The sequence below is a fragment of the Mytilus edulis genome, chromosome 1 (assembly GCF_963676685.1).
Source record: "Mytilus edulis chromosome 1, xbMytEdul2.2, whole genome shotgun sequence".
Taxonomy (NCBI): Eukaryota; Metazoa; Mollusca; class Bivalvia; order Mytilida; family Mytilidae; genus Mytilus; species Mytilus edulis.
In genome coordinates, this window is record NC_092344.1 from 93,780,052 (window position 1) to 93,792,515 (window position 12,464).

Below are 12,464 nucleotides of genomic sequence, written 5' to 3' on the forward strand. Positions count from 1 at the left end.
CCAAAACAATTTATTGGCGAGTTCTTTTAGCTTATGTTCGCTTCAAGAAATGGTGATATAATGGTTGATGTGATGATTAAAAATCAGTTTAAAAGACTAATAATAATTAGGTTTTGACATGGTGCATGTACTAGTTAAAATGTAATAAAGCGAAGACACGAAAGTCAAAACAAGTCAGTTACTGTCCTCAATGATCTGTAATTTCCTTTTATTGTCGGAATACAGTCGTATACATGGTCATCTCAGTACCAGAATCTATGATAAACGAGACGATTTTAATTTTAAAGTATTCTTTTATTTGTCTTTATGAATAATTACTTTTACTGTTTAGTCTGTTGTTGGTGATATTTGACGTCATTGTGCTATGGTAAATTGTTTTATTCTTGTCTTTCACCAATGTGCTTTGTTTGAATGCTTTTTTGTTTTTCTTTGTTATATATGACGTGGCTCTGTACTTATGCATCCCGTTATTGTACTATGGTTAATATTTGTATACTTGTCTTTCATTTTTTTCGAATGTCTATGTGCCGTTACGTGTGTCTTTGTTTGATTTTATAGTGATAAAGATACTAATACCATGTTGACTGCTGTACCACAATTTTAGATATTTTAACCATTATTTCTGTTTGTTTTGTTCAACAACAAATGGCATTTTTACGACCTTGAATGTTCACACTTCGTTGTCAATATAATGTATAGAAGGGAGCAGCTCAGCCAGCTGTATGACACTGACAAATTGTGACTTGGATGGAGAGTTGTCTTACTGGCACTAATACCACATCTTCTTATATATATCTATAGAAGCCTCCATCAACTAAATCAGACTGTCCATAGAACTATACGACGAAACCCTGACTCGGATCACCAAGCAAAATACCCTGTGGAGGAAAGTACATCATCCAACACTGAAGTTTGCTTGTTCCATGAGACATCTGGCATCCGTATAATGTAACAACATTCTTTTTTTGAGGAAGAGACTTTCACATGAAACGGTTTCCTAATCTTCCGTTAGCATCGGTTCACTTTTGGATATCTGTCGGATTGTAGTCGGCAGAATCAGGACCCTGTCGTAACGGATTAAAAACGGAATAATCGGGACAAATTCGGCTGGAAAAAAGTAAAATTACGGTGGACTTAGAATATGGTTAAGCGCTAGCTGCTATGAATCATTTAGATGGGCACTAAATACTTTTTATGATAACAAAAGAAAAGAAAATGAAGGAAACATCATATACAAAAAGGTATTTGACAAATCAGAAACTGTCAATGTTGAAGATCAATATAAAATAAAATGTGAAGGATTTGATACACGAGGCCGAAATATAAAACTTAGTTGTTTTTCTATAAATATGTACCATACAACTTCGTCCTTACTAGTAAATAGAAAAAAGTTACTTGTGTTCATCAATGATCATCTTCCAGAAGTACTTAACTGTATGAAAAACTATCAAATCAATGGAAAACCAGTTGATCTGAATATGCTTAATAAATGCATTTATGACATGATTTCTGTAAACTTTCCGGAACAGGAAAATCATTCAAATTCAACCAAGACAAATGAAAAATCATGTGAAAACATTGAACATTCGCAAGCTAAATCTATTATGTCTATTACATGTACATCTAATACATGTTCAAACACGGAAAATAAGAATATCAATGAAGAAAATTCTGAGATATCAACCAAAGATAAAAGTAACATAAAAAAGAAAGAAGATATAAAAGAAATTCATTCCGATACAGTACGCCAACCATTACAGAATGTTAATGAATTGTTACATGCACGTGAAAATATCACACAAGATGAAAACTCTGTCAAATCACTTTTACATCAACTATTAGATAAAACCGACAGTTTATTTGAACTCGTTAAATCAATAGACAAACAATGTATAGAAGACAAACAAGATTTCCAAAATAAGATCGATCAAGTCAACGATAGGATTACCGCTTTTTCAAAAAAAAATGTGTACTATTGACGAACACCAGACACAACATTTATATGACATTGAAAACAGTGTCAAGTTGGTTAAAGTTGACCAGGACAAAAATTTTAGTCACGTTCATAACAAAATACAAAGCCTCGCCGATAGAGTCAAAGATTTACCAAGCCGTACACATTACAACGCCAAAAACTTTGAAGTGGAAAAATCAAATGAAAATATAGATTATCGTAGTGTTAACAGCAACACAGCCAATACATCAAAGACATATATAGATCAATCACATACAACAATAAGAAACTCTCAAATATTTCCAGACGGACGGAAAGAAAAAAACATTGATAATAGGAAGTTCCATAATTAAAGGCATCGATGCAAACAAAGTTGGAAAAGATGTTCACATACGAACAAATAGAGGCGCAACAGTACCAACATTAACAGAAAAGATTAAAAAATCTAATATACAACATTACAAAAGTATTATTTTAGTTGTTGGTGGAAATGATGCCTCGTCAAGGATACATCCAGAAGCTTTCAAAGAAAAATATGATGATATGATAAAAACTGTCAAATCGATAAACCCAGGCATAAACATTGCTGTATCTGAGATTTGTCCAAGACGGAATGTTGATACAGAAATTTATAATGCAATATTACACAGGGTTTCTACTGAACATAAGTTAAAAATCATCAAACAAACAGATGCATTTGTCTCCAGAGGCGGCGATCTCGTTTCTTCTTACTACCACCGTGATGGAATACACCTCACTAATCAGGGTACAATTCTTTTACTTAGAAACATAAACAAAGTTGTAATCATTTTCAACCGAACAACTATTTCTCAGTCCAATAATGAAAGTAATGAACAGCATGGTAAAAGACAAACCATTGCAAATACATTCAATGGTATCTGCTTTAATTGTGGCTTTTATGGTCATCATTGTAAAGACTGTCACACACTTTAGGATAAATCTGATGTATTTCAATTTGTAGACAAAGTATCAAATCATAGTAAATCATTACTACTTCATAACAATTTCGATATACTTCTTAATTTATGTCCAAATTGTAATACATCAAAATGTATATGTACTCAAAAATGTATGTCTGTAGCTGAGAATTTATAAAAACCAAAGTTCTACAGAAAATTGTCAAAAATCAGAAAATGGTAAATATGCTAATAGCCTCAGCTCAAAACCTAATTGTAATAGAAACAAACATTATCAAAAAAACTGTCTTAATCTAAAATGTAAAGGTTTCAATGCTGTATGCCTTAATGTTAGACATATTTTATCTAAATTTGACGAGTTAAAAAATATAATTACTATAAACAACAAATATTTAGATTTATTTGGATTAGTTGAAACATTCTTAAAACCTGACATTAACAATGAACAATGTAAAGTGCCGGGATACAAAATTTTCAGAAAAGATCGCCAGTGTAAGGATGGTGGTGGCCTATTGGTTTATGTCAAAGATTCTATTGCAGTTAAAAATCGATCTGATTTATCCATTAATACATTAGAAACTTTATGGTTAGAGGTAGAATTTCCAAAATCTAAACCTTTCTTCATTTGTACTATTTATAGACCACCAAATTCCCCTCAGTCCTGGATAGATCTTTTTGAGGAAGAATTTAATGCAGCTCTTTCAGAAAACAAAGAGATAATTTTAATGGGGGACTTTAATATTGACTTGATTAAAATTGAGAATAAAAAATGGATCAATTTCATAAACAATTTTAATCTTCAACAACAAATTTGCACTGCAACACGTATTTGTGACAAATCTGAAACTCTAATTGATCATATTTACACTACTAATCCTGAAAATATTGTCCATTGTCATGTACCTTCATATGCTTTAAGTGACCACTATCCTGTATGCTTAAATAGAAAAATCAATATAAAGATAAAAAAAAGAAAATCATATCGAAATAAAGTATAGGTGTTTCAAAAAATTTAATGAAGATGCCTTTTGTACAGACTTACATCAAACCCCTTTTCATATTGTTGAAATGGAAGATGATATTGATATTGCTGTCGACAAATGGTATGAACTTTTTAATCAAGTTATAAACAAGCATGCACCAATGAAAACTAAAAGAGTAAAAACATTTAAACAAGCCGAATGGTTTAATGAAGAAATTAAAAACTCCATTCAATATAGGAATATGTATCTTTCAAAAAAAGATTGGATAAACTTTAAAAAGTGGCGTAATAAAACAACGTCGTTAATATTTAATGCAAAAAAGGAATATTACAAAAACGCCATAACTAGTTCCAAAAATAGTAAAGAACTTTGGAATCATATTAAAGAGTTAAATCCAAAAGAGGATAATATTTTTCCACCTAAAATGCAGTATGAAAATCAAACGGTTTATAACAACCACGATATTGTAAATACTCTTAATGTTCATTTTTCATCCGTAGCTGAAAAACTTATTGGAAATAATACTTCAGATATGGATTTTTCTATGCTACAAAATTTTACTAGTGAAAAATTAAAGAAAACTGAAAATTTTCATTTGAAACTCATTTCCATTGGAGAGGTGTGTTCTCAACTAAAACATCTTAATATTAATAAATCCGCAGGTTTAGATGGAATAGGTCCAAAATTTTTAATGCTAAGTGCAGAAATAATATCCCCATCATTAACTTTTTTAATAAACAAAAGTATAACTTCAAATCGTTTTCCGCAAAAATTAAAACTTGCAAGAGTAACTGCTATACATAAAGGAGGACCAAGAGATATTCCCTCAAATTATCGTCCAATTTCTATTTTGAATACCATATCTAAAATTTTCGAAAGACATGTATGTACACAGTTATATGAATTCCTTATGAATAAAAAATTGTTACATATCGCCCAGTCAGGTTTCAGACAAGGTCATTCCTGCCAAACAGCGCTAACTAAACTACTTGACGAATGGTTAAAATATTTAGATAATGGAGAAATAGTTGGTACAGTGTTTTTAGATTTCAGTAAGGCTTTTGACCTTATTAACCATGCCATACTTCTAGAAAAGTTAAAATTTTATCATATCGGAAAACATATAATAGATTGGATAAAATCATATTTGTCTGACAGACAACAAGAAGTCCAATACGCTAACATTAAATCTGATAAATCGTTTGTAAAGTATGGAGTGCCTCAAGGTTCTATTTTAGGTCCGCTGTTATTTTTAATATATATAAATGATTTACCACTTCATGTTAAACAATCCAATATGGATTTATATGCTGATGATTCAACATTACATTTTCACGATAAAAACATTGAAAAAATAAACAGCATATTGCAAAATTATTTAAATGCTATACAATCTTGGTGTAACAATAACAGTATGAAAATCAATGCACAAAAAACTAAGTGTATGAAATTGGGTTCATTAGATGAGATAATTTTACATATACGATCAACATGATCTTCCCAGCTTAAATTTTCATCAATGTCTATTCCAAGTAATTTGAAAGAATGGACATTCTCAATACATGTTTCGTTGACGGTAATACATAATTCTGATAGTTGTTTAAGTTTTTGTTTTGAACCATATATAAACTATTGTAGTTCAGTTTGGGAAAATTTATTACAAAAATATTCAGATAAAATCATAAAACTTCAAAAAGAGTAGCAAGAATTATACTGGAATGCGATATTTCTATTCCATCTAATTTCATGTTTTCTTTTTTAAAATGGCTATCTTTTACCAAAAGAATAAAATACCAACAATCAATTCTAATGTATAAAATTGTAAATGGGCTAACACCTGATTACTTATCAATACAAAATATTGATGATGTGCAACGCCACAACTTACGATCTGTCTCTAATAATGATCTTTTTGTTCCAAGACCAAATACAAATTTTTATAAAAAATCTTTTCATTATTCTGCAACCAAAGTATGGAATAATTTACCACTCGAAATAAAAAAATGTCCTAATGTGGAATTATTCAAGAAACATAGTTATAATCATTTTCTTGAAAATTATATGCAAGTCAACTAATTTGTTTTCCTCTAACAAAACTATATCAAATATTGTCATTTATTACCCTTTGTATATTTCAATGATTGAATTGTGTATATACTAGTAATATATATTGTAAATTAATGTATGAATGTATGAATGTTAACTGTATGCATGTATTTTGTTTGAGGGCCTCAATGAAAATTAGACTATTTCTAATTGAGTTACCCTCTTTAAATAAAGAATTTATTATTATTATTATTATTATTATTATTGAATAATTTTGACGTTTGTGGTTCAACGTATATTCTAATTCATAATAGAAATATATCATAATGACATATTATAGAGCAATAACATACTGACAGGATCTTTTAAAGTACAGGGTCACCGTATAAGAAAAAAAAACAAAAACAAAAACACACGCATATACAAAACACACCAGCAAAGGCAGAATTTTGATGTTTTCTGAACAATATCTGAGTGTTGTCGTGATTAAATAAATGTTTTGACTAAAGAAAATAAAAGTTTGAATTTCAAGACACCGGTTTACTGGATCTTGATCTTGACTTTTGTCAATTGTAATCGGGAAGAGCCCTATCAAGGACGGTTTAAATATGTTTATAATTTTGATTTCATACGGTGTTCACACATTGCCGATTATTGCTCCCGTTTGAGATCAGACAGCGACAAGACACGAAAACTGAAAAAGTCAGATTACTATCTCTGGTACGCGAAGGATATTGAAAAACTTTCCATTGCTGTTTTTGTTTGCCGATTGAGTCCAGATTGCACCAAGATCTTGTCGAATGTGAACCATCTTTGTCGAAACCGTTCCGTAACAGTCCCGTTATTAATACAAAATTCGTCAATGATACTCACGTCAGAGTCCCGACTATTACAGACATAATACGACTAAGACCAGACAAAGCCGTTTGCAATGCTGTAGAGCGGACTGTAATAGGATTACGTTCCGACAGTATTTGATCATCTCGAATATGCGACAGTTTTCTTACGGATAACTTCCGTCAGCGTCGGTTCACTGTCTGGTCACTGTCTGATCTCTGTCGGATTACATTCTGTAGAATCGGAACACAGTCGTGACAGACTCGGTCGAATTTTACCATGCGTAAGTTACAAATCGGATTAAGAACGGGATTACTATTAGTCCATTGTGAAAGGCGAACTATTTCAGATTTTACTACTGTAATGCGGGGTTCACGCAGTGCCGATTAGTACCCCCGTTTGAGATCCGACAGCGCTAAGACATAAAAATAAAAAAAAAATCGGGATACTATCCTCAATGATCTACAATGTTCTCTCATTGTCTTTACGAAGTCGTATACGTTCGTACCATATTCGTACGGATCGGGAATAGTTCGCACAGGTCGTCCAAGCACCCCGACAGTGCGTCCCGTAACATTCGGGGGAACTCAGCCGATTTTGTCTAGTCGGATTACAATCGTGACTATGTCGTGACAGATTCTGCTGTATCGGATCAAAATCGTAGCTATGGCAGCAATACACAGTTAGAAGTTTAGTTTCGCATTATGGCCCCTGTGAATTTTTTAAATATGTAAGTTTTTGTACAATAAAATTGATTTTTAGATACTTGAAGAATAATATAGCCTTCTTAGTGGGTTTATATGAACATTTAGATTGTTTTTAACATGTTTTATAGGCCATTTATATGATTGACAGTACCGTCCATAGGTACATAAATTATTGTAGTGTTTATCAACAAATATTTTGCGCTCGATCTTTTCAATTCAATTTTATGGAAAAACGAGCAGAAAAGCATATGATTTTTGTTTGACCACTTGAAAGATATAAACCTATGGATTTAGGAAAGGTATCACTGTAATTGATTGAAATTTTCCTTTAGACCAAATTTTGGAGACTTTTGTGACTTGTTCACCCCCCTTTTTTGCTATATTTTGTATCTAAGAAATGCAGATTGTTGCCATGGTTACACATAAAAGGGATTATATTTCACCCTTATGACAATTAGAAATCAAGTCTATGGAAGATTTTCTTTTTATAAGTATATACATGCATACCACACATATAAAGCCTTCTTTGTTAGACAGGAGGGGAAAGAGGGTGTTTAAAAATTTTTTTAGTTTTTTTCCTAACTGTGTATTGCTACCTATGTCCTGTGTTTTCTAGACGGTGTCCTATGGAACGGGGATGATCTGGAGAAATTTGTCATCGCTGTTTTTTTTTTCCGATGTGTCCAGATTGCATTCAGATATTGCCGAATACGAACCGTCTTTGCCGAAACTGTTCCGTAACAGTCACGTTATTAATACGAAATTCGACAATAATACCAACGTCAGAGTCCCGACTCTTACAGAACATGAAACGACTGAGTCCAGACTAAGCCGTTTGCAATGAGGTACACCAGACTGTAATAGGATTGCATTTCGACATCATCCCGAATATGACGATAGGTGTAGGATTTTAGATGTGTGCAATTCAAGATTCAGATGCGCTGCTAATGTCCTAAGTAGCACGTGTGTATGTGTGTGAGAGTGTCATTCATTGACAGTACTTTGACCGGTCCACCATGAAATGTGCTCGTATGCTGAGAATTCTACAGCAGGTTGATCTTATGGAATTGGAAGAAGAAGAAGACCATCTGTTGCCAAATATTGTTTAAAAAGAAGGGCACAGCGATTCGGTAGAAATAGAAGATACTGGGTCAATCCCTGGATATCTAGAAGGGGGCAGCTCGGCCAGTACGACACATTGATGAGAGAGCTGAGAGAAGAAGACCCAGACGCTTTCACCAACTACATGAGGCTGCCCATGGACCTGTACGATGAAGTGTTGGCTCGAATCACACTCCGAATTACCAAAAAAGATACCTGGTGGAGGAAAGCCCTAGATCCAGGACTGAAGTTTGCCTGTACAATGATACATCTAACACCCGGCGACAGTTACAGTAGTATTAAGTGGGACTTCAGGGTTCCCAGTAACACCATGTCAATATTTGTCCCTAAAGTCTGCCAAGCCATCATTGATGAGTACGCTACAGAGGTAATCGCATGTCCCACTACCCCAGCATAGTGGAAGGAAATAGCAAATGAATTTCTCGGCAGATAGAACTTCCCACATGTGTGCGGTGCGTTGGACGGAAAGCACGTTGCGTGCAAGTGCCCACCAAATACTGGATCTACTTATTATAACTTATTTTTTTCTCAATAGTCCTTATGGCCCTTGTGGATGCGGATTAGAAATTTATCTGGCTTGATGTTGGGGCAGATGGAGCAGCTTCAGAAGGACTAATATACAACGAGTGTGAGCTGAAAGAAGTACTACAGAACAAGACCATTGGCTTTCCTGATCCTTAGCCACTTCCTGGAGATGACAGAAACATGCCATATGCTTTCTTGCTGACAATGCCTTTCAACTGAGAACTGACATGATGAAGCCTTTTTCTTTTCGTAACATGACAGTAGAAGAAAGGATCTTCAACTACAGGTTGTCAAGAGTACGCAGAGTAAAGGAAAATGCGTTTGGCATAATGTTTCAGAAATTTCAAATACTGTTGTCCACCATGCAACATTCTCTTGACAATGTTAGAATCATCGTACAGGCGTGTGTCTGTCTCCACAACTTGATGAGAATACGCTACCCAATTATGAACATCAACCAAATTGATCGTGAAAATGTCGAAAACGCAACGATCATACCCGGAGAATGGAGATTGGGTCAAAACATGCTTGACGTTGTTAATGTCCAGGGTGCTAACCGTGCAAGAGTGCAGGGAAAGAGGCAGAGACAATATCTCAAACGTTATGAAAAATGACAGAATACCATGATGTATATGTCTCATCTTGTATGTATTAATGGGCTTTCAAATTAACAAAGGAGTTTAACTTGTGACATTACTAGTATTTATTTCATGGCATAATAATTAGTTGTTTAATGTTTATTAATTTTTATTTATGAGTTATGGAAATGAAAATGTATACCGGAACTTTTCTTCAAATTTTTTCTGTGATATTTTACAGTTACTGTGTATATTAAATGTTAAAAGGTTCTGACATCGGAATTCTTTTAAGAGGGACAAAAGATACAAAAGGGACAGTCAAACTCATAGATCGAAAAGAAACTGACAACGCAATGACTTAAAATGAAAAGACAAATATTATTATAGAAGAAACAACATATACAACTAAATCAAAACTAAGCAATACTAACCTCACCAAAAGCTGGGAGTGATCTCAGGTGCTCCGGGAGGGTAAGCAGATCTTGCTCCACATGTGGCACTCGTTGTGTTGCTTATGTTATTACAAATCCGGTAAACAGTCTAATTCGGTAGGTCACATTTATGAAAAGGGAAGAGTATTGTAGTTACCACATAAGTAACATATACGATTACGGTTATTCTATTATGGTCAACCAACTCGTGATGGCGCCCTTAAAATTAACGAAGGGATGATTTTAACTTCACCATTTAGAACTCTTGGTTTAATAGCTTCCTTGTGAGCAGTTTTGAATTGAGTTTAACTGTGCGTATTGCTGTGTGTTTGTTTATTCTACATGGGGTAGAGTTATAATAAGAAGGTTGATTTCTCACAAAACATGTTTAGCCCCGCCTCAGTTTTGATGTGACATCCATCTTCACTGAACTAGTACATATTTTAGTTTTCAGACCAGTTGAAGCCGGCCTTCGGATTCGGCATTTCTCACTTTGTTTAACAACCATTGGTGCTTTGGACTGTTTTCTGCTATTTGGTCAGGTTGTTGTCTCTTTGACACATTCTCCATTTCCATATTCAGTTTTATTCTGTGAAACTAAAACACATTAGTTCCAATCCTACAATTGTTTTGAAATTATTATACAGATTTAAGAAATTACTTCAAGATTTAATGAAAAACTGCAATCAAAGCGCTGTACTAATACTAAAATGTAAAAATGTGTGTAAGGTTTTGTGTCATGTACATCTATTTTCCTTGCAATATGTTCATACAAATTTGCTGTAATATAAATACAGCATATCAACAAGCAGTTTAAAATCAAACTTATAATCAAAATGCGAAATAAGTTTAAACTTAAAAATTTAATAAATATAATGACACAATCAAATTACCCATCAGAAATATTTCAATAAAACAATTTAGAAATTCAAAGATCAAAATGAGATTTGGTCCTTATAATGTCAATCAGCAGACACAGATTTCATAATTACACCAATTTCGACCAACTCACTAGGTGATGTAGTAGGAGGGATATTCAGAGTATCGGTAAAGGTGATATCCAGCTAACTTGCATCCTGTTCACCCGAGACCACGGTTGAGGTCGTAACAGATTTTGACCTACTCTGACCAGACGAGGAGCCATGATGTACGCATAGTGAAGGTGGTCTTGAGTCCTCCGTGTCCCATGTGCCAGCGTGAGATCCAGCGTGAGATTCAGAGTAACCTCCGTGATATGCGGCACCATAACCAACAAACAGCTGCGACTGCATGCTGTTAAAATGACAGAAAATTAATACAATATAAGTAAAAAAAAAAAAAAAAGGCTCCACGGAGACTAATTTGGCCTAGTGGGTCTTGAAAAGAAGTCAGATCAAAATATGAAAAGATAACAGACGGACGACGGACACCAAAGATTGCAAAAGCGCACTTCATCCTTTGGATCGGGTGAGCTATTTTATGACATAAATAGATATATTGACAAAGTTTAATAAATGCAAACAAAATATTTTTATATATACAGATGTATCTATTCTTGAGATAACTTCTATAATGTGTGCCAAATCGTTCTTTCAATTTAATATCAGTTTGTAACTAAAATTGCGAGATTTAAAAGGATCACCAGGTCCGAGTACACAGTTATCGTCCCTTGATTTTTGTTGTTCACGAATATAGTCCCCAGTGTGGACAGAGTGATACTTGTCATTTTTTTTTTTATACCCCTTCCAAATTTATTTATTGATGTTTTATGCCTCAAGTAGCAAGAAGGGGGATAAAACTACACTGTAAAAAAAATTGATTCATGAATTATAATGTAAAGTAGTGATTTGGTCCAGTTGAAAAAGGTCAAAAATTAGCATTTCGGAAGCTGTCAAAAGATTTCAAGACCCCCTTCACATAAAACTGTCCATATTTTGAGTTAGAGCTGATGAAGTTTTCTATTATTTTGATATAATTTGTCCCAAAAGTAGTACAACACACTGTAAAAATATTATAAAGAAAGCGCAGGTGGGATTTTTTTTATTTCCATTTATTGTCTAAAAGAAATGCACTATGAAATAACTGTGTACTCGGACCTAAGAGGTGAAATCATGAAATATAGAATCTGTACTTAGGCAAATTCCCTGAATGATTTAACGGTGCCAATTTGTCAAAAAGCATAAAACTAAAGGATTTAAACTTTTATTTGATAGAAATCTGCAAAAAAATCCCATTTTGGCATTACATGGTCAAAATGAGCATTTCAAAGCTTTTTCAATTTTGATGCATAAGTGGCATTCTAACTTGCTATCTGACAGGTTTTCATGTGTCAATATTTGTGTTTCTATGCTTTAATCCAATTGT

At 33.5% G+C, this 12,464-nt stretch overlaps 1 pseudogene; it reads left to right on the forward strand.

Annotated features, from left to right (window-relative positions):
• Positions 1 to 8,666: 8,666 nt before the first annotated feature.
• LOC139491057 (putative nuclease HARBI1) lies at positions 8,667 to 9,726 on the forward strand (annotated as a pseudogene).
• The last annotated feature ends 2,738 nt before the right edge of the window (positions 9,727 to 12,464 follow it).